The sequence below is a fragment of the Canis lupus genome, chromosome 12 (assembly GCF_003254725.2).
Source record: "Canis lupus dingo isolate Sandy chromosome 12, ASM325472v2, whole genome shotgun sequence".
Lineage (NCBI taxonomy): Eukaryota > Metazoa > Chordata > Mammalia > Carnivora > Canidae > Canis > Canis lupus.
The window spans coordinates 4,189,963-4,214,505 of record NC_064254.1 but is presented as its reverse complement, the minus strand read 5'-3'; the positions used below and the strand labels follow the sequence as shown (position 1 = coordinate 4,214,505).

The window sequence follows — 24,543 nt, the reverse complement described above, 5'->3', positions numbered from 1 at the left end:
CAGGGGAACTTGGATGGATGCAAAGTAAAGAGGTCACACAAATGAAAAGGTGCAAAAGAAAACATTACTGATGTCTAAATGTACCTCAAGTGAAAGCTGCCTTTCCATAAACCACACAGGAAGAGCCTCTCCACTCAGCCAAGGACCTACTCCCGTATCTCCCTAGGCAGCCCTGCCTGCCATGCTTGGGCAAAGCAGGAGAGGCTGCTCAGCTAGCTCCTTAAACTTCTCTGTCTTCTCTCCCTTGCTCTTCATCTGCCAATGTACACGGGACACTGAGACAGCCTGCAGGGAGAGGTTCAGCAGTGGATCAAATTAAGGAATTCGCAGAAGTGTTTTATGTTGTACCCCCAAAAGAGATGCCCTTTAGAAAGTACTTTGTCTTCTAACTATAAAAAGGAAAGCCCCCTTGAACCATAGCCATTCTATTCTGTTACCCCAGGTAAGGTAGGAGGGCTGTCGAGTATACCTTTAATGAGGGACAACCACACTGCAGGCAGCAGTGATGTTGCTGCTTGCTGCCTTAAAGAATGAGAAGTGTCTGTTCACAGCTGGTGCTCAATAAATGTTGAGCCAAAGACCAAGACTGTATATACTAAATAACTTAGGAAAATTTCCCAGAACTCTGTAGTCCAGTAGTGTAGTATTTTTTTGCCCTTATTTTTATGCAATGCAATTCCCAGCTGAACCACACGGAATTATAAGACCTTCAGAGATGGGATTCTGAACATTGTGAAACTTTTTAAGTTACATGGGGGCAGAACATATTTCAGAGCCAAAGGGAAGACTCTTACAAGAGACCAAATGAGGAAAACTTTCTTTAAAACGAGACATCTGGCAAACCTGGCAATTCAGTTTTTGTTTGCTGATGAACATTTCTTGGACCTGAGTTCCTCTTTGAATCATTCTTCTTAAAATAGATGCTTTATAGAGAGCATTTTGTCTAATTATTCTTCCACGGTAGGCTCCATTGAGAACACAGAGGAAGCAGCAGTCTCAATTCAAAGTAATTTTTCATTTTCATATTAATTAACATTTTAACTCCAATTCAGCAATATTTGTTGAAAAGTGTCCTGTGATTGACTCTGGGCTCACCCTTTCATAAATCTCTGTGTCCAGATTTCCTTAATGTGTCAAAAAGTAAGATGCAGACACGATGCTCCCTTACCCTCAAATCCCTCAGAAGCTTTTAACAGACTACAAGAAGGAAAACAGCTCAGTCCTGGAACTAAATACATTCTCTGAGAAGACGAGAGTGGAGAGAATCAGGCTCTGCCTTAAGCCAAGAGTGGACCCCAAACCACTGAGGGGCTCAGAGATCAGGGCTTCAAGAATATGCCAGTCACCTCAAAACAAAACCATAGCCAGTATTTTCTTTCACTTCATTATTGCATTTTTTAAAAGAGAGTTATGTTGTTGTTGTTGTTGTTATTGTTGTTTTAGACATTTTATTTATTTATTCATAAGAGACACAGAGAAAGGCAGAGACATAGGCAGAGGGAGAAGCAGGCTCCCTCTGGGGAGGCCAATGTGGGACTCGATCCCAGGACCCCGGGATCACGACCCAAGCTGAAGGCAGATGCTCAACCACTGAGCACCCAGGCATCCCCATTATTGCATTTTCATCAAACAAGCTGACTTAGAAGAAGAAAATCCCCCAGAAGGAAATAGGAAATCTTGGGAATACAAAAACCCAAACTGTACCTCATCAACCAAAAAAGAAAAAAAGAAAGACCTACAAAAACAAAACAAAACAAAACAAAAAAACAAAAAACAAAAAACCCCAAAACCTGCCTAGACCTGAAGTGCCCAGATGCTAACAAATATAGATCTATGCTTATTGACAGCAGGTCTACATTTTTTCTCAGATGCTACAGTACTGTGGGTACTCCTTCACTTACCAAGTATAGAAGTATCTACTAAGCTCTAGGCACTGCCATAGGGACAGGGATACTTGTTAGCAAACCAGACAGATATGGGCTTGGCCTTCATGGAATGTATATTCTGATGGGTGAGACAGACTTCAAATGATCCCAGAAATAAACATACATAAAGAGCTAGTTAATACTTCCCACTGAGGACCTTCTAGATACAGGATACTCTAAACTTTCCTTTCTAAAAAAGTTGTATTTATTTATTTTCTAAAGGATTTATTTGTTTGTTTGTTTGTTTGTTTATGAGAGACAGAGAGAGGCAGTGACAGAGGGAGAAGCAGGCTTCCCCCCGGGGAGCCTGATGTGGGACTCGTCCTGGACCCCAGGATTATGACCTGAGCTGAAAGCAGACGCTCAAACACTCAGCCACCCAGGTGCCCCAAGATCATCCCGATTTTATGGCTGAAAAAACGAGATACAATCTGTCAAGCAATCTGTCAAGATCATACAACTAAGCACCTCAGTTCAGCAAGGTCTCAAGTCCATACTCTCTGACTATACCGAGCCACCTCAGCCCTCTTACTGCTGCTGCCAGAAGCCCTCACTAAGAGCACCAGGAAAAAATAACTCTGTGACACATCCTGTTGCCATACTCAGAGCCTTCAGACAGGCCTGTGTTCAATAAACACTGTTTTCTTGGAGTCTACAATGCAATGTTTAATGCTCTTCTCTTCTCACTTCACTTGTGAGGAAATTTTCCTTCCTAAGTTCTTCAGAAACTGAAAAGAGTCAATAACACAAAGAACCCAAAGGCCTTTTTCACAGAATAAACCTCAAATGGCTATTAGACCCTGGAGGATTTCTAGCTGCGCAAGAAAATGGGCTGGCACATTACCTTACTTAGCTCTGTTTTTCTCATCCTAGCCAACTCAATATTGGCTAACCGAATTTTCAAAAACATTTCCTCCTCAATCTTAGAAGAAACCTACGATCTCCCAAACCAATTTTTTTAAAAAGATTTTATTTATTTATTCATGAGAGACACACAGAGAGAGAGGTAGAGATATAGGCAGAGGAAGAAGCAGGCTCCATTCAGGGAGCCCGATACAGGACTCGATCCTGGGACTCCAGGATCATGCCCTGGGCCGAAGGCAGGCACGAAACTGCTGAGCCACCCAGGGATCCCCTCCCAAACCAATTTAAAAATAAACTGAACAGTATCTTCCTGAAAATACATATAAATCAAAAGGTGATGACTATATCATTCTAGGCCCAGGGTGATTTACTAGGTGATGAATATTTTTGTTGAGCAAACTATGAGGTTTTTTTTTTTTTTTTGAGTTTTTAAAATTTACTGTCTAAATTCTGAATTTTTTTTAAGATTTATTTATTTATGAGAGAGTGAGTGAGCATACTCGCACAAGCAAGAGGGATAGAAGGAGAGAGAATCCCAAGTAGACTTCACACTGAGCCCGGATCCTGATGCAGGGCTCAATTTCACAACCATGAGATCATGACCCAAGCCAAAACCAAGAACTGGACACCCAAACAACTGTGCCATCCAGGCACCCCTAAATTCTGAATGTTTTTAATTCTCAAATTTTCAAAAGTATGTCTCAATCATTTGTATGAATTTTTAAAAAATGTCTGCATAAACTTCTCGGAGAAGATGCCATCCTTCCTGACTGATTGGTTTTAGATTCAAAGACTGTTTATTTAATCTTTCCTACCTAGTGAATACTTGGGGGGTCAAGAGACCGAGGCTTCAGCTCAGCCACTATTATGATATGCAATCTTAAACAACTTGGTTCATTGCTCTGTGATTACTTATCTTTATTGTGGGTACATGAAGAGCCTTTCTGCATTTTACAGGGGTAGTTGAGGCCAAAAGAGATTACAGAGGTAAATGCAAAAGGTATTATTTAAAGTCGAGATATTTGATCATCTTTCTGTACCTAGCTCCTAGCACAGAACCTATCACAGCACAGAAAGTCAATAAATGTTTGAAGAAAGAACAAAGTTCACTTCTACAGAAGCTGATAGCATTCATCAAGTACAGGAAAGGAAATTCTAACCTTAGGGAACCAAATGGCGGGTCAGGTTAACCACAATAAAAATAGACAATACACACTCAGGCAGCAGGACCACAATAAAAGGCTCTGCATCTCACCACCAAAAACTGAACCACCCATCACTACATGCCACATAGATACACAAGGGTAGATTAAAAACATCACTCAAAACCAATTCTGTATCTCATTCCATCTAAAATGTATCATTTCTTTTCAATGAACCTCTAACCAAGATATCAAAGTATTCTTAAAAAAAAAAAAAAAGAAAAGAAAGGGCAGCCCTGGTGGCTCAGTGGTTTAGCGCTGCCTTCAGCCCAGGGTGTGATCTTGGAGATCTGGAATCGAGTCCTGCATCGGGCTCCCTGCATGAAGCCTGCTTCTCCCATTCCTCTGCCTGTGTCTCTGCCTCTCTTTCTCTCTGTGTCTCCCATGAATAAATAAATAAAATCTTAAAAAAAAAAAAAAGATTTATTTGAGAGAGAGAGCAAGAGTGCATAACCGGGGGGGGGGGGGGGGAGGGGGGGGGAGGGACGGTGGAGCAAAGGCAGAGTGAAGATTTCAAGCAGGCTCCACTGAACATGGAGCCAGACACGGGGCTCAATCTCACCACCCTGAGATAACGACCAGAGCCAAAATCAAGTCAGCTGCTTAACTGACTGAGCCACCCAGGTGCCCCTCACACTACTCTTGTAAGCGCACTCTTAAAACCTAAAATCAACTGTGTGGTAGAATAAGATAGTTCTATAAATAAATGTCTATTAAATCCTTACTATCTAAGTGAGAAGTTTTCAGTTATTTCAATCCTTACTCTTTAATATGTTGTCAACTCCTCTCAGATGTGAAGGAGTCTCTCACCCCAACAGAGTGTGCTCTCCTACCCCTGGGCAGGCCACTCATTCTCAGGAACTGGACCTTCAATTCTCTAAAGACCCCTGACTTTCAAAATACCTGAGATCAGGGAGATGTTGTAGGAGTTGCTCTGAGGTTGAGGTTGGTTGGGGAGAGAGAATGGGACTGAGGACAACTCTCTCCCTCCAGGGGGTTCTATAGAAGAGAATCTAGACTTCTCTGTTTTAAACACAGGGGAACCAAAGCATGCCAGTGATGAGAATCAGACTACATGAGGTATCAATGCAAAATGCTGACATTGATGCTAATTATAGATGCTGGAGAACCAACAAATTAATAAACAAGAACCTGTGAAAATTGGATTTGGCCACATAAAACTTAATACTAACTACAGCCACTTATGTGAACTGCTTATAATTACCATGCAGCACAATAATGATCATGCATATGATCAGAGGTGTTAGATTAGCATGTGATTATTAGATTTCATCAAAACACTCCACTGAAGTCACTCATAAATTGTTCCACACCTAGCATGCTTGTTCACTCTACAACTTCAAACTGCAATGAGCATTTCTGGGTAAACAAGAACTTGTGTTGTTGTAAAAGCATTAACAGTCCCTGGGCACAACTTGTAAACTGGAATAGCGGAGCTTCATGGTGGCTCAGAACACTACATAGTGATTCCAGAGGCAAGAAATGTATCTTGCAGTTTTATTATAGAAGTCTCTGGAGCCAAACTGCCGTTTCTCTTCTGTTCATCTAAGGATTCTCTGCCCCCACACAACATCTCTTGCTCTAAGATGCCAAGAATTTATAATAGAAAATTTGGAGTTGGGGCAGGCAGATGGCTGGATTTTGGCTGACTGGAGAGAAAAGCTTCCCCTCAACATAAAGGGTGTGGTTTGGGACCATTCAGGGTTGGAACTCCAGATGCTGCCAATCACAAGGCCCAGGCAGCTTGTGTTGCCTTTTCTAGAAGTTTTCAGTCCTATGCACGTGGTCCCTGAGCTTCAGGAGGATACATTCCCATAGCTAAGGACCAGGATTGTGAGTGAGGAAGTCCTGGGCATCTAGATAATAGCCCGGTGGGTTTAAGGATCCCCCTTGCTGCTATCCTGTGCACACAGAGGAGCTTGTTTTAGCAGGCAAAAGCAAAGACAGGGTTGGCTCTAAACTGCATAAAACCCTTAGAATCAAGTCTATACACCATTTCACAAGAGGTGCTGGTTTGGCTTTCTGCACATGTCTCAGTAAATAAATAACTGAAAATCCTGAAAGGAATAAGGTCTGCCTTTTCTTCTTTCCATATCACTGGGCTCCTTCCATTTAGGGATTTGTGGGTCTTCTCTGGAAATACCCACTTGGGATATTTAGCTTTCATTACAAGGAACAAAGGATGAATAAAACAAACCAGAAGACTAATTTATCTGTCTGATTTTTAAAAAGGTATCATACAACTGTAGGCCTCCATCTACAAACTGCTATGACCCCCAAATAAGTAATGGGGCTGTTTTAAAGCAAACAAGGTCCTTGTGCTGAGGAGGAGGAAAAGTAGGTCATTTCAGTTGTGACTTACAGAAATCCAGTCCTAAAAAAATCCATTCTCTTTACATGGTAACATCGTATTTAAATTCTATGTAGTAGTCATCAACCTCTCAATTGCAAATCAACAACTACCAAGGCCTGTTCAGGTGACCTCCTAAATATCTCTCCAATTTGGCCTCCTCTCCCTACCCATAGTTACTAGCCTTAATCGAATTGCCGTCCTACTCAATTTCAACCGCATGGATCCATTTCCCAAAAACCTGAAGTGATCTTCCAAAATTGCAAATCCATCATTACTTTCAGGACAAAACCCAGCTCCTTAAGAGGGGCATGAGGGCCTTGCCTTTGCCTGCTATCTCAGATTGTCTTTCCCTACTCCATAGCACCCCACCACTATCACTCCCACCAGGCAATTACCTGTAGTTTCCTGAATGCACCATACTCTCCATATACTCATTCCCTGAATACACCATACACTCTCACTCCAGCTAAAAGGAGCCCCCGCTTTCCCTCTTCTTTGCCTATACAACTCCTATGAGCTCTGAAACTCCACTCGAACTTCACTTCTTCTAGGAGGCACGTTTCCCTCACACCTGGAGCTGCCTCCACCCGCAACCCTGCCCTTTTAATTCTATGTGATCTCACAGCATCCCTCTGCTTCACAGGACTTATCACACTATTATCTCCGTCCCCCCTTACAAGATTAGAAGTTGGAATTGAGATTCTTTTTCTAACTCCACTGACTAGCACATGGTCTGGCATCCAGTAAATGAAGAAACTGCCATTGTTCTTTGGTTCCAAATCAGCACAACTCCCCCTACATCCAAGAGAGTTAGAAAAAAAAGCACTGAAAGGGGATTGGGTGTTAACTGCTGCTTTATGACTACCATGTAAACTACTGAAAGGAAAAAGAAAAAGGGGCGCCTGGGTGGCTCAGTTTGGGCATCTGCCTTCAGCTCATGTCATGGTTCCAGGGTCCTGGGATCGAGCCCCATGTTGGGCTCCCTGCTCAGTGGGGAGCTTGTCTCTCCCTCTCCCTCTGCAGCTCCCCCTGCTTGTGCTCTCTTGCACTCTGTTAAATGAATAAATAAAAATTTTTAAATTAAAAAATTTAAAACTATTAAAGTGACTTTACACTAATGATGATGATAATTATTATGGCAAATGTCAATTGAAGGCACAGAGCATGTTGTCATGGAAAAAGCACAGACTCTTCAGTCAGTGAGATATGGGATTGAATTTAGATAAGTAACACAAAGCCTAGGTCTGTGGTTTTATGGGAGAATTTATTTAAGCCTGGAAATCTGTCTAGTGTAGTATTTGGCACATACACACCCATCCCTGTTCCAGTTTCTCTGTACCACATGGACTTACGTATAGGGGGAGAAAAAGAAACACATTCCCAGGCAAAAACTGATGGCAAGAGAAGTCAGAATAGTGGTTTCCTCAAGGAAGGGCATTTTTGGCTGGGCAGTGACCAAGAGAGCCTTCTGAAGTCTTGGATATGTTCTATATCTTGATCTACTTGATAACTACACAGATATATACACTGATAACACTACACTGTTCTGTACACTTAATGTCCATGTACTCTGTACATAAGTTAAACCTCAAGATTTTTTTTTTTTTTAAAGAAACACACTCTCTGTGTGATGGAAGACAGCCCCAAAGACAGGGCTCTGAAGTCAAAGTATGCTTGCACACTGAAGACTCCTGGTCACCTAGAGCAGTGATTCTTAGCCTTGGGGCCAAAGTGTTACTATAAAAGGTCAGTGGACATTGTCAGGAGGCAGAATAAAGGTCTCACCCACACATATTACAATATCCTAGAGGTACAGAGAAGCTACCACACTTAATAAAACACACTTACTGCAGATTATTACTACCTTCACAGTCATTCTGTCATAATATATTTCCTCAATCAACAGATACTCAAAGTACAACCACAATCCTGTTGGGACTGAAACAATTTTTCAATCTCTCTCTCTCTCCCTCCCTCCTTCCTTCCCCCTTCCCTTTCTCCTCTTTCTTGCCCATTTCCTTTCGTACTCCCCCCCTCCCCACCTCTCTCAGGCCTAGAGCTAAAGCCTACACCTGATCAAGCCAGCATCCAAGCTGGCACTCACCCACCCTGCCACTGCCAGCCTCCCCCTCATTGGTTCCACAGGCAGTCTTCACTCTCCTGGGATGGTTTACTCACTGCTCAAACAGATCTTTCCCAATACAGTTTCTCTACCTTTGCCCCTATCTGTTCCTTTTCCTCCTCCACAGCAATCTCCCATCAGCTACAGCTTGGGCTTTCTTCAAGGGCAGGGCTCAAGTCCCACCTCCCAGGAGTCTATAGGAGGAGGGATCTCCAGGCCACTCTAGCCAGATATCCCCCTCACCATCTTCTCCTCTTCCAAAATCCTTTAGCAAACATTGTTTATATCCATGGCTACATACTGAGTACCTAAGGAGGAGGAATTATTATTACAGATGAGGGAAAAGGCAAAGAAATTAAGAAAGTCATTTAGTATCTCTCAATTGGTAAGTGGCAAAGGCAAGACTTGAACCCAGACAATAGGATTCCAGAGCCACTATCTGATACTTCGTCTATTTAGTTTTTATTTTGAAATAATTTTAGGCTTACAGAAGAATGGCAAAGATACTATGGAGTTCCTGTATACCTTTCACCCACTTTCCCCTTATGTCAACATCTTCTATATCCATGGCACACTGACCAAAACTTAAGACATTAACACTATATTGTATATGGTATATTGTAATAGTACAATATACTATTAACTAAACTGCAGACTTTATTCAGATTTCCCCAGTTTTTACACACATGCCCCTTTCCTGTTCCAAGATTGATCTATACACTTAGTTCTCATAATTTCTTACAGTTCCATAGTCTTTCCTTGTCTTTCATGACCCTGTCACTTTTAAAGAATACTAGTCAGGTATCTTGTAGGATGTCCTTCAACTTGAGTTTATCTGTTTTCTCAAGATTACACCGTGGGGACAGATTTCGGAGAACCTAAGAGGTCAAGTTACCCCCTTACCACATCCTAGTAGGGGTAAGTGATAGCAACATGACTTACCATCGCTAATGGTAACCTTGATCACTTGGTTAAGGTGGTGTCTGTCAGGTTCTTCCACTGTAAAATTACTTTTTTCCCTTTCCATGCTCTGTGATTTGGAAGCCAGTCTCTAAGTCCAGCCTACACTCAAGAGGAGGGGAATCAAACTCCACCTCCTGGAGAGAAGAGTTTCAAAGAATATGTGAGCATAGGTTGAAAGCGTAACAGCAATCAATAGATACTTTAGGGAAGATGCTTTGAGGCCATGCAAATATTGTTTCCCCTTAAACTTTTACCCACTAATTTGAGCCTCCATTGGAGATCTTGCCTGCAGCAATTATTACTGTGGTGCACTAAAGCGATTTTCTATTCATTCCCCTCATTCCTTATACATTTATTATTTGGAATTCTTATGAAAGGAAGAGCTATCTCTTCACCCTCATTTATTTATTCAAAACTTGTGGGTATTTATTTTATTCTTTGGTTTATAATCTAATACTACTGTTATTTATTTTGTTGTTCAAATTATTCCAGCTTTAGCTATTGAGAGCTCTTTTAGGTTGATTTCTGTGTCCTTTTGATGTGTCCCTGTCTTTTTTCTTTTCCCTGCCCCAGTCCTGGAATCAACCAGTTCTCTGAGAAGTTGATAGGGCCACTGTATCATTGTTTGAATCAAGCCAATTTCTTAAGGGAACTGACAAATTTTGTATTCCTAAAAATCTCCTATGTGAGTCTGCATAACATACAGTGATCAGTCACTAACCAATGTTTGTTTATGAAAGCTTCAAGGACAGGAGCAATGGCCTACTTACACACTCCCATAGACAAGGGAGGGGACAGACAGACTTCCTCCTCTCCTGACCTACCCTTCTGGACGAGGTATATGAAAGGCCTGGCCCCGTTCCCACACACAGTGAGAGGACATCAAGCCACAGTCTGACTCTGCAACTCCTTTAAGACTTGCTAACGCACCTTCCTTAGGACCCCTAGTAGGACCCAAACATCGCCTTGTTTCATGGATGAGAAAACAAAGTACAAAAACATTCCCAAGATCATTCAGCTAGAGTGTGGCTGAGGTGGTACTAGGTGGGAGGCCCTGAGGGACTACTCTCCAAGCACTCTCCCAGAGGCAGTGTGCACTTGGGAGGAGGAAGGTTCCTGGAGACAATGTTTCATGCAGATTGATTTTTCTGTGTAGCCCATGGAGAGACTAGAGGATTAAGACTAGGAGACCTATGTACTTTTCAGATCCCAGGGATCTAGAGAGGGCCTAGACCAAGCTAAAACTCTAGGGACATGAGGGCAGCCAGGGTGGCTCAGCAGTTTAGCGCTGCCTTCTGCCCAGGGCCTGATCTTGGAAACCCAGGATCAAGTCCCACGTCGGTCTCTCTGCATGGAGCCTGCTTCTTCCTCTGCCTGTCTCTGCCTCTCTCTCTCTCTCTTTCTGTGTGTGTCTCTCATGAATAAATTAATAAAATCTTTAAAAAAATAAAATAAAATAAAAATAAAACTCTAGGGACATGAAGAACTTAAAGCTTAATTTGCAGGTTTTGTCCAGGTATCTACAACAACAGATCAAAAGCTAAAATTAAAATCCATGAAGGAAGGAGAGACAAGACTTAGATTTTGCTCTACTCAAACCCAGATGGCCACACGAACCCAAAGATCAATTCTAAGTATAAATACTAAGTGTGGAATGAGAAACAAAGAGGTTAAAACAACTGTGAATCAAGGGGCATCTAAGTGGCTTAGTTGGTTGATTGGCCGGCTCTTGGTTTTGACTCAGGTCATTATTTCAGGATCATGAGACTGAGCCTTGAGTCAGGCTCCAACCTCAGTTGAAAGTCTGCTTGAGATTCTCTCCCTTTCCCTCTGCCCTTCCCCACAATTCATATGCATGCTCTCACTCTCTCTCAAATAAACAAGTAAATCTTAAAAAAGCAAAAACAAAAACAAATGTGAATCACAATCAAAACAATAATAAAAAAGCAGTCAGTTAAGCCTCTATGTGTCAATATCTCACGAGTCCCAGTACCTGGTAATGAGGAAATGTGATACCAGTCAGATTCATTATCATGATGACCCCAGTAACCTCATTATTTCATCACCAAAAGAAAATCAGATAACACCTTAGCAATAGGAAAGCATTCAAAAAAACAAAACAAAACAAAACAAATAAATACAAATATAAATATAAATATAAATATAAATATAAATATAAATATAAATATAAATATAAATAAAAATAAAAATAATTCAGACCATTTACCACCAATTTGGTAAAATGGTGGTCATTATGTTTTTAGATAACATTCACAATTTTTTAGAGACCCAGACTGTGGTCTGAACTCACAGCTGATTTGATCCACCAAAAAATGTACTTCTATCTGGTGATTTGGCTTTTAAAGAAGTGGCTTATTGGTAAATTGGTTTTTCTGAATGATGACCAAAACCAACAATAAGGCAGTTAGAAAGCATAAATATCAAGATAAAAAACACACAAGTTATGAGCAATCAATTTTATAGATTACAGTGGGACCTCCTCTCTATCCACCCCCCCCCCACACACACACACAAAATAAATCTTGGATTTAGACCATTTTGCTAGTACCAGCAGCTTATACAAAATTTACAATTACATATGCATTCCTCTCAGGAAACATAAGTACTTTTTTTTTAAAGATTTTATTTATTTGAGAGAGAGAGAGAGAACGAGTGGGATGGAGCAGAGGGAGAGGGAGAAGTAGACTCCCTGTTGAGCGGGGATTCCCAACATGAGGCTAGAACCCAGGACTCTGGGATCATGACCTGAGCCAAAGGCATATGCTCAACTGACTGAGCCACCAGGTGCCCCGATAGATATTTTTAAATGATTATGAAAACTCACTCACAAGAATTACCTCTTCATAAACACCTGCCAATTGAATGAGCAGAAGCTAACGTATGCCTCGGCTGCCATTTTCACCAGTTCTCTCTGTAACTTAATGATATAGTAAAAGTAAAGAGTAAATATTAAAGAGAGGTAAAAAGAAGTGATGGTAACTGAAGACAATGCATCTAACAGATCATAATGGGTACAGAAAAGACATTAAAAAAAGACAGCTCTATCAATCTGATTGACAAAACATAGCAAGTAAACTTACTGGATCCTAATTTCTTATACACTCTTTCTTTTAAAAAACAAATAAGAAAAAAATAAATAAAAATAAAAAATAAAAAACAAACAAGGATGCCTGGGTGGCTCAGTTAGGCGTCCAACTCTTGATTTCTGCTCAGGTCATGATCTCAGGGTCATTAGATCCAGCCCTACATTGAGCTCCACACTGGGCCTGGAGCCTGTTTAAGATTCTCTTCCTCTCCCTCTGCCCCTTCTCCCCACCTGTACTCTCTCTCTCAAATAAATTAAATCTTAAAAAATAAATTTAAAAAAAATAAAAATTAAAAAAATGAATCAAACAGTTCAACTTTAAAATGAAGCAGTAAGTCCTGAATCATTTACTTAAAAACCTTTTTGAAAATCTGCTCTGGGTCTGCTAATGATAGCCAAAGGACTGCTGATGAGTGACTAGCAAGAGAACTATTCTCCAGCTAGGTCTTAAATACACAATTATGGAGATAGAAATAGATTAAAAAGTAGCAAATCTGGAATCTCTGCCAATTTCAGTATCTGAGGTATTGGTATTTGTAGGTAAAAAGTAATAGAGCTCTTCTATTACTGCTAAGCGTATAGGACCCATAGGTGTTTTCAGAGCTGTTTAACTAGGATATAGAATACTACATTTTCCTTCTACTTCTACAACCTGGGAGCTCAGACGATTTTCTTTCTGGTAGCCATGATCAGACTCTAAAGGCCCAAATAGAAAGCCTCAGTCCTGGGCAAGTCACTTAACCTCTCTGAATCTCATCAGTAGAGTGGTCACTAATACCTCTACCACAGGATTGTGAAGATTAAAGCACCAAGGATTATGGAAAGTAACATCTCCTATCCCCAAATCCCAGGCTTCAAACTAGTATCAATGCTCATTTGAACTGGTCAGGTAATATTCTCTGAAAATCATTTTATGGGTAAACTAATTATTATTTGAGATACAAAATTTGGTCATAAGAGGCAGGAGGAGAGAGCTGCAAAAAAGCAGAGTGGGTAGCAAGAGTTTGAAATAACTTCAAATATACAGGCCCCTGGTTTCTTGCCAATTGTTTAGATTTACTTCCCTTGCACACACTTTGGCCTTGGTGGTACATCTGGCAGTCACGTGTCCAAAACAAATCTTTATCACTTTGAACTTGGGGAAGGAGTTGGAGGAGGCTGAATTTTCTCCCAGATGAAATTCATGAACATATTAACCTGCTTTAGAGGAAGATGGGAATTTTCTAGAAGAAAAGTTTGAAAGAAACAATATGGGAGGCTTTTTCCTCTTCATGAGCTGCGGGGCATTCCCCTATATCCTCTAAACTAATATATTATTTGGCATAAGTTTAAAGACATTCCCCTCATCTAATTTTCCTATATTCCAGGGAAATTGCCAATTTTTTTTTTTTAAATAAGCCTTTCACTTTATGTAGTCAAAGTGTTCCAAAGGGATCTTGTGTTACATTCTTGGATAAACAGAAGAATCCCCAGTTGCATAAAAAATAAGGGCAAGGACTCCAGAGCCAGTCTGCCTGTGTTCAAAACCAAGCTCTACCACTTCCTAACTTACTACCGGGGGCAAGCTATGTGACTACTTTGTTTTCTCATCAGTTTTCTCATCAATAAAATGGCAAAGATACTAGTGCCTTTCCCAAAGAGTTGTCACGAGAACAAAAGGAGTCAATATTTGTAAATATTAGAATTTTAATAGAACCAGGGATCCCTGGGTGGCGCAGCGGTTTGGCGCCTGCCTTTGGCCCAGGGCGCAATCCTGGAGACCCGGGATCAAATCCCACGTCGGGCTCCCAGTGCATGGAGCCTGCTTCTCCCTCTGCCTGTGTCTCTGCCTCTCTCTCTCTCTCTCTCTCTCTCTCTGTGCGACTATCATAAATAAATAAAAATTAAAAAAAAAAAGAACCAGTTCACTGTTCTAAGAACAGTGCATGGCACAAAGTGTCATAAAAGTAACTATTAAATTTAAATAAATCCCTAATTCATCTTTTTCGGTAAGATATTACTTAAGCATAAAGTATGTGATGTTTGAATCTTACCAAAGAGATGGAATTCTCCAAGTGGTCCTGTATAGTTCTACACAAGCAACGGTTTGGAGCCAGAGAAACTCTTGGCTCTGTAACCTCTGTATAGCCCTGTGCTGGTCACTTTAACCTGTCCCTGAACCTTTGCTTCTTCATCTGCAAAATGGGAATAACAATAACTATCTACTAGGCACGTTTTAAAGGTAAACTGAGAAAATATAGATGTAAAGTTCCTGGCACAAAGTATTAATTGCTCAAGAAGTGAAACTATCCCTCTCCCCGGTACACATGTACATACTCACCTACAATACAATCTATAGCAACAACTCTGAGCTATTATGAATTCACTCGTAAGTTCACTACCCCAAATACTGTAATATGGGCTGGCTTTTGCACGTTTTATCACGACAGTGGGACGACCTCAAGAAGCAAGAAATCAGCTAGCTGGACCCAACCCAGGGAAGAGTCAACCGATGCACAGGCTTTATCAAACAGCATCAGAGGAAGAGCAGGGAACAATGCTCTGTTACAAACTAAGCCAGGACTAGGGCTCTTCTCCAGGCCCCGCAAAGAGCTACAGATCCACAAACACAAGAAAGCCTCAGAATCTTGCAATGATTCATGTAAACAGCCCTGAACCGATCTGTTTGGTAAGCTTTCCTGGTGGTTGAACTTCTTTTAAGTGGATCCTGACTATAATCCAGAAGGAAAAATAATTCGAGACACAAATTGTGTTTAGAGGAAACAAAGGGAAATCACAATGAATGCTTACTCGAGTGAAAGGAAAACAAAGTCAATAAGTTGGTTCACTCAGACAAGAGCTGTGACACAGGCAGAAATCCCCTTTAAGAAGGATCTTTTTCTGAGGTTCAATAATAAACTAGCTTGTGTTTTCTTATAATAGCTGATACCTCAAGTAACAGTACTACTTTGTCTACCTTTCACCTATAAGAATTTCTTAAAAAAAGAAAAAATCAAAATCCCTGAGATTTTAAACTTCCGCTATGACTGAGAACTACTGTAATTAGTAGATCTAATTGTATGCATTCAAAGCTGAAAGTCATAAAATGCATGACAGGATGGACAAAAAAATTTTACTTTCTCAATCCTAGTAAAGACAAGCACCTGGTAATGCCTTCCAAATGTAAAAATCAATGCTGCTAATCTAGGATCAATGCATATTCAATGAATGCTGACTACCGGTCTTATTAGTGGGATATCCATTTGGAGCTACTTTTCCAGGCACAGTAAAAAGTTTGACTCACCCCATACATCATGTCACCTCTAGTCACTACAGGCAAGGATAAGCATGCAGTGTAATCATGACAAAGGACGGACCCCATCACAGGGAGACAGAGTCACAGCCTCAGTCTTGCAAGAATCATGCACCATCCAATTCCAAGGTATTGATAACTACTTGGCACAATGAAACCGAAGTGTTTTAAGATACATTTGCCTTTCTGAGTAAAGAAGTTCAGTATATTTCTCTTACTTTTCATTTTTCATCTTAACTAATGAAAATGCTCTTTAAGGAATCTGAGAGCCCAATGTGAAAGTGCCAGGAAATCAGTCAGTATAATGGCACTGGATGCTGTCATTGTCTAATAGAGGTCAAAATCTCTCTAAAGTAGAACACAGGGATCCCTGGGTGGCGCAGCGGTTTGGCGCCTGCCTTTGGCCCAGGGCGCGATCCTGGAGACCCGGGATCGAATCCCACGTCGGGCTCCCGGTGCATGGAGCCTGCTTCTCCCTCTGCCTATGTCTCTGCCTCTCTCTCTCTCTCTCTCTCTGTGTGACTATCATAAATAAATAAAAATTAAAAAAAAATAAAATAAAGTAGAACACAGACTGTCCCAACAACTGTCAAAAATAAAAAAATAAGTGGTTCCATATGCTGCTTTTATCACTTTTAAATTGACTCTAAAATGTAGCATTTGAATGACTAGCCAATGGGGGAATCTGGGCCAATGCAGAAGGACCCAGACCCAAACCGCCCAACCTTACTCCAAATATGTAAAACCAATGAATAAAATATAACAAAAGAAATGCTTTTGTATATATTTGAGCTCCAAACTAAGCAAAGAAAATACACAGACGTCAGAACAGGAACTCAAAATCAGAGCTGTGAATGGGAATTCCCAATGCAGTAACAGAAATCAACAATAAGTACATGGAAAAATATGCTTGGTACACTTAATAAAAGATAACTCAGTGGGCTCTTCAATATTCATATAAAAAGTATAACACCATGAAATCAGAGTAACAAATGAGGCTGAATAATCTAAGTAACTCAGTTTGACACATCTAGCTTCTTATCTAGAGCCAATCCATAAAGCTGGTGGGAAAACACCATTTAAAGTTGGTCTTCCAGGGGCAAGCCCAGGTGGCTCAGCGGTTTAGCGCCGCCTTCAGCCCAGGGCCTGATCCTGGAGACCTGGGATCGAGTCCCATGTCAGGCTCCCCGCATGGAGCCTACTTCTCCTGCCTATGTCTCTGCCTCTCTCTCTCTCTCTCTCTCTCTCTCTCTCTCTCTCTGTGTGTGTGTGTTTCTCATGAATAAATAAATAAAATCTTTAAAAAATAAAAAATAAAGTTGCTCTTCCAAAAGTAGAAGCTAAGAAATTTGATTATTCAAGTCCCCAGAGCATCTTTTTTACGGCTTTGTCATCTATAGGGCTATCTATGACCCGCACAAAATTTAAAAGAGAAAAAAGATTGGAACCTAGCTGAACTAATCTACTCTCAAAGATAAGAACACTTGATTTGCAAATGGCCATATGAACCAGCACAAACTGGGAGACTGAGTAGAAATATCACTCAAGTAAAATACACAAACACACAACACTTCTTCCTTATAAACCAATTCAACTGCTTTTCATAGTAAAGTAAAACTGACAGTCTAAGTGTAACATTTTTAAAAGGTTATTATTGGGGGCACCTAGGTGGCTCAGTCAGTTAAGCATCCAACTCTTAATTTTGACTGAGGTCATGATCTCAGGTTGTGAGATTAAGCCCCACATCTGGCTCAACACTGCGCGTGGAGCCTGCTTAAGTTTCTCTTTCCCTTTCCCTCTGCCCCCTCCCACGCTCCACCCCAAAAAGTTTTTAAGAAGGTTATTATTGAAGCATAGATATGTTTAAATACATTTCATAATAACATTTACAAAAAACTCATTAGACACCTCTGAAGACTACTAAGTAACCAACTTGATCTGAAAACTGGCAAATAACAGAAAAGAAATAAGCATTTAACTCATCTTTCCTGAATAAACTGTACCTCCTGATAGCAGGAGGCTTCTTTACAAAGTTTCTCTCTAAAAAGTATTCCAGAGGTGCCTAGGTGGCTCAGTTTGCTAAGCATCTGACTCCTCATTTGGGCTCAGGTCTTGATCTCAGGGTCATCTGGCTCCGCACTGGGCATGGAGCCTGCTTAAGATTCTCTCTCTTCCTCTCCCTCTGCTCCTGCCCTGCTCCTGCTCAAGTTCTCTCTCTCTCCCTCTCTAAAAAATAAAAATAAATTTAAAAAATACCTTTTAATAAGTGAAGAAGGCAAAACAGAAACGAAATATCACCATTTTTCCAACTTTAATTAAATCATGGATCTAAGTAGTAGTCCCCAATGGCTGCTGACATCATGATAAAGAAAGACTGAATGAATGAAGGAGTACATGACGCCCCCAGGAAGAAATCCTACCAAAAACTTTGAACCTGAATCAGATCAAGTCTCTAGATCTGATTTCCAGCTTATAGAAAATATAAGGTACAGATAAACATGTTAAATGACACCTCAGAGATGCAATCAGCAAAACTGAGATTGTGGGAAATGGGGCAAATACCCTTTTTTCTTCAACCGATAAACTGGAGGGCAGCCCGAGTGGCTCAGTGGTTTAGCGCCACCTTCAGCCCAGGGCATGATCCCGGAGACCCAGGATTGAGTGCCACGTCAGGCTCCCTGCATGGAGCCTGCTTCTCCTCCCTCTGTCTGTGTCTCTGCGCCTCTCTCTCTCTCTCTCTCTCTCTCTCTCTCTCACACACACACACATAAGTAAATAAATAAAATCTTAAAAAAATAAAAAAATAAACTGGAGAAAAAATAACAAAGATGAAACCCACAGATTTAAGGAGACTAAGAGCTATACCAAGTGAATACAATGTGAATACAATGTGTAGGGGGCAGCCTGGGTGGCTCACGCCACTTTGGGCCTTGGCCATGCCGTGATCCTGGGGACCCGGGGCTGAGTCCCACGTTGGGCTCCCTGCATGGAGCCTGCTTCTCCCTCTGCCTGTGTCTCTGCCTCTGTCTCTCATAAATAAGTAAATAAAATCTTGAAAAAAAAAAAAAAAAACAATGTGTAGACCTTGTTTGGATACAGATTTGAACAAACCAACTGTAAAATATAAAATGTTTTAGACAACATGGAAAATTTTAACTGTAACTAAACATTTGATGATTTTAAGGAATTGCCAGTTTTTAGATGTGACAACAGTATTGTGAATATTTTTTAAAGAGTCCCTATCTTTTAAGGATGTACTTAATATGATATATAGGATTCTCCTCAAAATAATTTAGTTGGAGAGATGATATAAAGTAACAAAATTGGTCATAAGCCGGTAATTGTTTGATGAGTATATATGGTACACAGGGATTCATTATTTTATTCTCTTGACTTCTTTATGTTTGAAATTTCCCCTGATAAAAGCTAGAACAACAAAAGAAAATGGCTTTTGTCTCATTTTGCTTGGAGCATACTGTTCCATGCATTTGTTATTAATGGCCCTCTTCTAAATATTAGCCTCTGAAGGAGGACCCAAGAGGTCCCAACTTGACCATTAAAAATCTAATGCCTGCACAAAGATAACTTTCTAAATATAAGTAGTGTTTAGCAGCCATAGTTCAGTACATTGCTTTCCAATCAGAAGGACCCAGGAGATTTAAGGGTCCTTAGAATGACTATAAAGTCCTCAAAATGCAAATCCATGTATGATTTTTTGCAATAGCTGAATACTCAAATTACATCTACTATCCTGTGTATAAAATGTTACAAGTATGAGTATGCACAAAATGTTAGATACAAGATGGTACATCCCAGTGCCGTTCCAATAGCAGAAAACTAAAACTCCTATCTAACAGCAGAGGAGGGATTAAACAAATTAGTTCATAACCACTATGGAATATCACATTCATTTAAAATGAGGTTGAAGAGAAAATGGTAGGAAAGTGTTTATAATATACTAAATGAAATTTTTAGACAAAGTGGGTACAGAACAACGTCATTTCTGCCAAAAAAATTGCAGGGAAGAAAGACCAAAGAATATACACCAAAACTACAACAGTTAATTCCTTTAGGTGGTGGAATTACAGATGATTTTATTTTCTTCTTTGTGCTTTTATGTGTCTAGTAATTTTTCTATAGTAAATATGGAGATCCATAATCCTTTATTTACAATCCAGATATCCAAAAATCTCTGAAAATAAATTTTTAAAAGTTTAGGTACTAAACCCGTCCTAAACTGATAAACTGCTTCATATTTATCCCCTTTAGTGTGAATATTGACAGATTTCACTTCAGTAATACAATGTTTCAGAGTGTTGACCCAGATTCCACTAGGGGCTCGCTATTCCTCTCCAACAACCCCAAAATTCTGGATACTAAATCTCAATGTTTCCAGCCAAAGATTGTGGACCTGTATCAGCTTGTAATTTGCCACTATTACCATTTTTAGGCTTCTAAAAATGGGACTACATTTGAAAAGGTTGGGAGTTTCTGCTATCAATTATTATACATTTTGAAAGGGCATCAATATAAAATATGTCCTTTAACAACAGGATTATCATTCCAGTTTATCAAGCTGTCAAGCATCGGGTTCCCAACAGATGATTTTAGCAGCCTAGGTACCAAGTCCCTGGCATGTACCAGGCATTATGTGCCTTTCATATTTCAGCTCATGTGATGCCGCTTCAGGAAGTAGCTGCTATCCCATGTCCATTATACATATGAAGACACAGATGTTCAGAGAGGTTATATAACTTGCCTAACTCACAAGACAGAGTTGGGTCAGAGCCTGACCTTCAACAGCCATGCTAAACCTCTGCCAGTTAAGCAACCCGGGGGGGCAGTTCAGCTTCCTGGACCATCTCCACCATTTTTAATAGTGGTAATAACATCACAAATGAAGCAGAGAAAATGGACTTGTTTGAAAAACTCTTTTTTGATTTGTAAACTAAACAAACTTGATCTACAAATTACTAAGAAAGGATAAATATGAAGCCATAACATATAATTTCTAGTATTACCACCATTAACTCTAACCACACCAAAGTTATTTGAAGATGTTCTATGAATTTAACAATATAATTTTCTGTACCACAAAAAAAATCTCCCAGTAATCTTTTGGAAATCAGTGTGGGGAACATTTTCTGAGAGCTGTCCAGAAGAGACCAAGTTCCTACCCACAGGAGAGCCTGACATTTCCAAGAACAAACTCTCCACTATCTACTTTTGGGGTTTCCTTGGTGTCTCTGAGCTATAAAACCCAGTGATTTACTTTCCCTGCTGAAAACTAGGGTAGAAATAGCCTCGACTTCCTTTTTGCAAACCAAAATTCACAGCTGTTTGGGGTGAACAAACCAAGAAGAAAAAAAGAATCTTCTGAAGGGATTTTTCTGGCCACCCATGCAACTTTCACTGGGACCATAATCTCCCAGGACAAGTGAACATGCTGAAGTTTACTGGATACAAATCAAATTCTTTAGACCACAAGATTGTTTCACTGTACCCAGTCTCTAATTTGTAACTAAGACAGTAAAAACTGAACTTCAATTGGAGAATTCAGAAAAAGAGATGTCTGACTTTTCAAATTTCTGTTAAATTAGCTTTTTCTACAATTACATGCCTTACTCAGTTTAAGATTAGGCACTATTTTTGCATACAAAATAATCACACAAAGTCATACTTTGCTTTAAAGAAAGCAAAAATGCACAGCAATTCCAAAATAAGGAAAAGGACTCCAATCCCAATAAATCATACTTAACAGATATATATTAGGAAGTTCTTAAAAAATCATTTTTAATGAATTAGGAAGGCTTAGTGTAAGATCTAGAAAATGGTTATCCTAATGGATAATTGTGTTTTGTTTGTTTTGTTGCATTCTCTTGGAAGAATTAGAACTTAGATCACACAAGCCCATGAGATTCTCCTTCAGGACTTGACATTCTACAATTCTTGGTCAGCACTGTCCTACTCCTTAGGATGTTAAAATCATTTTTGCTCAACTTAGGCATATTCAAAAGAAATCTGGCACCAGAGAAGGGCAAAAGTAGCAGGGCCAGCATGAGAAAACCTGTCATGTCATTATCATTTCCAAGCAACACATCCACTCGAGGGGGTGAATGAAGGACCACTGTAATGGAAGGGTTATGTTAACCATTCTTTCTTTTTTTTAAGTCTGAATTCCTGACATAAACATTAGGAATCTTTCTTAAAAACAACGAATAAGTTGTCATACATTCTGATATTGGAAGAACTTTTTATGGTTCCCAAAGTGGGGTCCATTTTTCAAAAGTTTTCATTCTTCATTCCTTATTTCAAAAAATATTTCATATTTTTGGCAAACTCGTGACTATTTCTGGATAGTCTCCCCCCATACACACCAAATGGTAGAGCAAAAACTAAAATTTATAGCCACATTTATTGCTACTGTCTATAAATTTTCCAATTTCTCCACTAAGACTCCTTGGCTTCTTTTCTTGTTCGCTCTTCTCATGCTTGAGAAATTAAGTATAGAATTCTCCTAAACCATGACACAATCTACTCCTCAATCCTAGCCTTTGGTTTTGTTTCTCTAAGCTTCTGAACCCTTGGGAATGCATTTCACTTTACATTGTTCATATATATCAGTATTTAGTTCATAATTCAATACAGTTTTAAGGTAATACATGATGTTTTCCTGTAACATTTCCTTTTGTCAGGTCTTTTGGCCCTTTAGTTGATAGAATTCACTTCTAAGTCAAATCTTACTGCCTTCTCATTTAAAATTTGCTTTCCTTTCCTGGAAATCAGTAGTCTCAGTATGACCATCAACATATCAAACTCTGCATTACACAAAAATTTGTACCCAGGGCTGAAAAATACCATGAGTTAAAAAGAAGTTTAACAAAGTGTCTGTCTCAGGGTACCAACTAAAGGCATGCATCTGTTCAACAATCAGAAAATGAGGTAATATTATATAAAGCAAAATCCATGCCATCCAGAGCCTTTCTAGGACTAGACATTATAGATAACTATGCTTTCTAAATAATCTATTGCTTGTCCTTTTAAGTAATAAAATTTTTATTTGAATCATATTGGATAAAAAAACTAAAATCTGTCTCTCCTAGTTTCATTAACATGCTACACTGAACATAATTTAATCTGTATTTGATGGCTAAGAGCCATAATAAACAGCAGTTACAGCACTAAATTACAATACAATGATGCCTGGGGCTTGGGCAAGTGTATAAGATATGCTCATCTATGTTAATAGTCTCAAATTACTGAGGTGGGAAAAATTATGATAGATTTTAATTGCTTTTTCTGTCTCTTATTTTGTCGATCTGTCACACAGACATACTGCTATAAATGCTGTAAGGAAACAGACCACGTATCAAGAGAGGGGGTAATTTTCATAAAGTTCCTACTATGCGCCAGGTCTGAGCTAAACTTTGCAGTGCATCTAGCAATCAGCCTAGCACAAAGTAGATGATGGATAAACACTAGATAAATGAACAGCACTGATGTGCCTACCTAAGCAGGCCCTCTTCTTTATTTACTGTTTCTAATCTGCCATAGTCCAGAAAACACATATCCAAATGTGAAAGAACACAATTTATAATATGTCTGGAAGAGTACTTTGCACACAGCAGGGGCAGTACAGCAAAACTGTATGTGCTGAACTGAAGATGGTTAACAGTGAGCACTTACAATGTGCCAGAACTGTGGAAATGTCTTACACACAGTATCCAAGATGATACCTATAAGGCACACAATAATGTCCCCATTTTACAGATAAAAGAAATTGAGGCTTCAAGTGGCTGAGCAATTTGTATAAACTCAAGCAGCTAGGCAGCAGTGGCAGTACTCTGTGAATTCATGCAGTCTGACTGCAAAACAAGTGGTCTTGAGCATTATACTATCTGCCTCTGAATAAACGTGCAATAAATAAGTGAAGGGCAGAAAGATATGAAGTTTGTAACAGCTTTTTTTTTCCTAGTAGAAGTTTTTGCGGACTATCTGATTCTCAGGTACGTTCTCCGTTGGTGAGGGTTACTATATGCAAACATTATACTGATAGGCCACAGCAATAAACTATGAAAGGTAGGCAGGTAAAGTATGAGCCAATAAGCTACTGTACACTAGAGATGATAGGTTCCAAAGAAGTAGAAGCCTGAGAGATCTGTATTAGGGCCATTAGGGAGGGTTAAGACCTAAGTCCAAGAAGTGTAAGAGTAAAGAAATGGGGTGAGAGAGGGAGCATTTTGTAGCTTAAGAATAAATACAAAACCTTTGTGGAACTGGGGTGGATGAACAGAAAAACACACATGTGGTTTAGAACATTTATATCCACTACAGCTGTAAGCTCCCATTCTTGCCAGCCTTACTTGGTCACTCAAACAGCTGGACAAACACAGGTTGCAGTTAGCTGCACTAGTGAGGGTAAGACATGACAGCTAATGCAAAGGCCAGATCTGAAGCTATGATTCCACAGCTTTTGTGAGGTCCTTAGAGGTGGGGAGTGTGGGCACAGGGAACCTACCCTCTACTATTTCCAAACCTAAAAAGGAAGGACATGCTGACCTGGGGACTATTTAAATACAGAGTGTCATTTGCTCAGAAATCTTTCACTAGGTTGAACCAGAATCATCTCTAATTAATGACACACCTAGTGTAACTAGCGCCTGCAGATCCTCCCTGCCCATAGGAATCACAGGGA

At 39.9% G+C, this 24,543-nt stretch overlaps 1 protein-coding gene across 9 annotated transcripts in view; it reads right to left on the bottom strand.

The window, feature by feature from the left end:
• The window catches only part of ANKS1A (ankyrin repeat and sterile alpha motif domain containing 1A), a 179,077-nt gene that overhangs the window by 151,991 nt on the left and 2,543 nt on the right, over positions 1-24,543 (bottom strand). The gene's annotated exons all lie outside the window — the stretch shown is intronic.